Source organism: Cylas formicarius, unplaced genomic scaffold (assembly GCF_029955315.1).
Source record: "Cylas formicarius isolate icCylForm1 unplaced genomic scaffold, icCylForm1.1 PGA_scaffold_2__14_contigs__length_35257938, whole genome shotgun sequence".
NCBI classification, from domain to species: Eukaryota; Metazoa; Arthropoda; class Insecta; order Coleoptera; family Brentidae; genus Cylas; species Cylas formicarius.
The window spans coordinates 24,549,315-24,554,008 of NW_026844319.1; positions in this window are offsets into that span (position 1 = coordinate 24,549,315).

Sequence of the window (4,694 nt, forward strand, 5' to 3'; positions counted from 1 at the left end):
TATCACACAAGTAGAGTTAACACTGGAACTTTTTCAAACTAACATGGTATCTTAACAAAAATTCATCTATATATATACAGAATTTGTCATTTTTAAGTTTGGGTAATTTATAAAATATATCATCATCAATCTTTACAAGGAAGTTTATATACTGCTGATCATTTGATATTATTTGTTGAACTTTTATTATTTTGTTTTAATTGTTCTAATCCTTTAGTAAAGGTTATTCGCCGGACAAAATCCTAAAGAAAAAAACATCATAATTGTTTAAAAATTATTTCTCCAATAATCGAGGAATTACCCTTAAAAACAGGACAATGAAATACGGAAAGTTCAACAAATAACAGTTTGTTTTCTAAAAACCATTACGGATATTAACTTTCACCAAGTATCGACTGAAAACATTCAATTAATAAAAACAGAATAAGTAGAAATGGTTTTATGTTTATCCAGTGTCTCATAGAAAACTTTCAAATGGGGGGAACGTTCTTTCAATTTTGTCATAAATAGTTACAGGAGTTTTATTTCCCTCGAAATAGTTATATGTATAATGTATAATAATTGGTGCAACATGAGAAAGTGTCACTAAAATAATACTCGTACAATGCAGCAAAAAATGACAAATCAAAACAAAATCACCCACAAAAGTATGTGCGAAGTGAAAAGAAAAAGATAATTTCGACAAATCATTAAGGGAAAATGCGAAAAGAAAATTAAGCTATCTACTCTAATGATTTACTTAAGTAGTTTGTCAAACAAGAAGTTTCAATATTCAATTTCGATGGCATATAGCTAGTGGCATAATTCCAAACGTGTTCGATTGGATGCATATCTGTCATAAAGACGGCTTTAATTGAACAAATATTCCTCCCTCCATAATCTAAATCCGTTTGAACTATTCTCTGATGACATGCGTTTATAATCCCTAAAATCCAAATTGTTGTTAATTTCAAGGGACAATGGATAAATTAGTGATCTTATAACATTATTCAAATAAAAATCTAGTGGTTGTCTGGAGTAAAAGTCGAATCGGTGAATCATCGAATCTTAAATACCATGTTAGGCGGCACGTTACCCTGCCACCCCAATCAAAAACAAAAAGAGGTCTGTGACCCAAAACATCGGATACTTGTTGCACAGTCATCGTTGGTTGCCACTTTTCAGCTGTTGAATGAGGGGGTACGTCGAAGACACCTGGTCGACTTGGACCACAGCTGACAAAGATAGTCCAACATCTGTCCGTTCACGGCTGGCCCGAGTAATCAAAATAATGCTTTGCGTTTTGATATAGCTATTATGCGTGAGTGTATTTTCCAACACGAAGTTTTTATATCGGGTATTGCCGACGCGTATCCCGTCGTTCTTGGGGGTCGTAATTAGGGTGACGGAGGAAATTGTTTGTTGCGGGAGAATGGTTTCGGTACATATGGTTAATTAATAAGCTCCTAGTTAATTAATGAGTCGCCAGGAATAATTACGAGAGGCCTCCAGTTTTTTATCGATCTTGTATTTCGTTTATTCCGGGAGCCCTTTTTGGAAGTTTTGTCCAATATCGTGTTACTGCTTCGTCTAAAAATTCATGAGTAGACCATTTTATTATTATTATTTTTTATTTTCTCGAAGACAATTGCAAAATTGTATGGGAAATATCAAGTAACGGGCAGCTATTCCTAAAAAAATCAAGAAAATCAAACTGTCAAGTGTCCCAGCAGGCCAAGAGTATAGGTATAGTCCGACACACGATAAATGGTGATGATTGTAATAATATTATCTGCTTGAAGGCATTTTTGTGCGAAGAATCAAACCAGTCCAGCGTAGTATTAAGCAAGTTGAAACACAAAATACAATCAAAAAAAATTAGTCCTCAAAATGGTTTTACCTTGTGCCAAGTTTTTTAAAATTATTTTCAACTTTGAACACACGATTAACACATTCTCTCCAACTGCTTTCTGATATGGATTCACACTGACTTTTAATTACATCAATTAGACGAGCGGACATTTTTAGGTTTATATTATTGCGTCAATTTTGTTTTTTAACTTGGCCCATATCAGTTCTATAGAATTCAAATCACAGTGACAAGCAGCTAATTTAAATGGTGTATTACCGGACATTATTATGAGCAGGTCTTCGAAATAAGTTTTATTATAGTTCTTAAAACTTCAACAAATTGTTTTTTATATAAATATCTTCAAAAAAAAAAGGCCTAGCTGACTAAGGTACTCTTGCAATATCTCTTTCTTGCCGCTGATCGTTGGGACATTTTCTACTAAAGCGCTGTGATAACTAGTATTATCATAATTTATTACGATGCCAGGTGGGATATTTTGAAGAAGAGAATTTTTGACCCGGTTTTCAAAAAGTTGGCTTGTCATGTCCTGATGGTGGTCTAATGAGTATTCTTTAATGTTTTTTTTTATTGAAAGCAGCAAAACGTTTGGCACCCAATCTTCAATCGAGCAGTGTAAAATGGATATTTTGTGTCCTCTAGATGCAGGTGCAATATGTATATTTCGTTTTCCTACGTGAAATTGACGAATTTCAGTTAAATATTTTCGTCTCCATTCCAACAATCGTTGGCTCTCTTGCATGTGACAATGAATGTCAACATTTTTAGAGCTAAATCCGCAGTGTTTCGCGACTGCCAGTAAATCGAATATTTTCTTTTGATTTCGGTTGTAATGACTCAAATGACGGTATCTGATTCCCCTCTGCATCAAAATTCCTAATAACTTTCACTGTGCCTATGTCACAGCCTTTCTAGTGAATCGTTATCAAGGAATCGACCCAAAGTTGACCTTTTTAGCAGACAAATTTTGCACTAAAAACTTGAGTTATTATCGAATTTCAAATTTCAGAAATGTTACAGTAAACGTTGACTGATGCATTTTGAAACAGTTTCTTGAAATTTGAGTATCTTCATATTCTTCTGAAACGATTCCCTGGCAGCACATATTCAAATGACACTTTTTTTATGGTTCGTTACTCTCATCCATTTCGTCGTCGAAATTTTCTTCAACCCACGATCTAAGCATAACACGTAGCGACTGTAACACCAGTAATTAAACAAAAATGGTGTTGATTTTTTTTAAGCTCTTAATCTTTTTTAGTATTTTGATTATTCTAAATTATTTTCATGTTTAAATAACTTATACCGCCTAACCTGCGCTGTTAATGCCGCATCCAAATTAAGTCAATATATCAAATCAAAACATTCTAATTATACTGATGATGATGATGACACGTCAAAACACACACGTCAAAAAGGGTTAAATTAACATTTTCAAATTCAAAGTTTCGAATCCACATTACATCAAAACAATAATAATAAAACTAAGGATGTTTAGAAAAATACTAAGTTCTAAAATCAAAAAATAAAAATACTTCGATACTGTAGAAAACATGCCTGATTGGATTCGTGATTCCTATTGTAAAAACGTACTACATAACACCCTGGTTGATTTCTGTACCTCTTAAGACGTCAGAAAATAAGAACCAAACCATTCTTATTCGTCGTGTTATAATTATGGTTGTTTTTATCTTTCTTGTAAATTATCGAAAATGTTATTTGTGTGTTAAAAATGGACAGTTCAGTTTTCCTAAAGTTCTGAAAGCCCTCTACTTCTTTTTTTGTAATACAATCCTGCAACAACTCTTATAGCCCTTTGTTGTAGTCGAAAAATAATATTAACCTCAAGCAATAATACCATATGAGAAAAATATTCGATATTATGAAATTAACTCATTAACCCCTTAAAAAAAATTGTTGAACTTGGTCTTAGATTGTCTGTTTTAGAAGGCTCTTTTTTCCACTTCATAACTTTTTGACTTACAAGATTTGGTAGTAACATAAGCAAACAAGTGTGATGACAGTCTAAGTTCGTGTTATTTGTGTATAATAGACAGAGCAAGGGCCCAAGAACAGACCAGTCCACCACTGCTGATATCACACCACGCAGCTGAATAGTCTGGCATCTACCTGCTAGCATATCAACACTACTTACCTGAAAATTATACTTTTTAAGTTTGTAAGCTTTACTTACTTAAGTCAGAAATGGTATATGATAGATAGCTAATCTTTTTAAAACCTTCTGATATAACAGATATGTTGTATATATGTTATTCTGTATTTCTTGCCATTGTTGTAGTTTTTTGCATTTGTACTACATAAAACATCACTAACTATATAGTCACCAAATTTTATGTTTTTTTTTTTTAACTACTCTTTTAGATTTGACAATTCTCTATCAAACACTGCTACGAAGCGAATTAAAATATGGTGATGATTCACGATAACTGGCACTTTAAAACCAAAAGCTTCAAGCAATAATGCGCGAGTAAATAGAAACAAGAAATTCTGTCCGGAATTTTAATTCGCTGACCGGCATCTCTCGTTTCGTAAGCACCCTCCTATTTGGGTTGGGTCGTTGGGTTGCGGTTTTTATCTTTTTCCTCGCATGCTCTTTTGTGTCATTTAAATTGTGGTGGTCCTGTTTCTGCGTTTATTCTACGTAAACACACTATAAAGCGCTTATTTATTACTGTCGTTTCTATCCATCTTTGCCCGAGTAGATGTGGAATTGGCTTTGGAATATGTTGATGGATAAAAAGCCAAATATATATCATTTTTCGGTGAGGGAGAGTAATTTGGGGGAAAGGGGCGTAAATGAAAAAAGAGATAAAGTTCTTTTCTA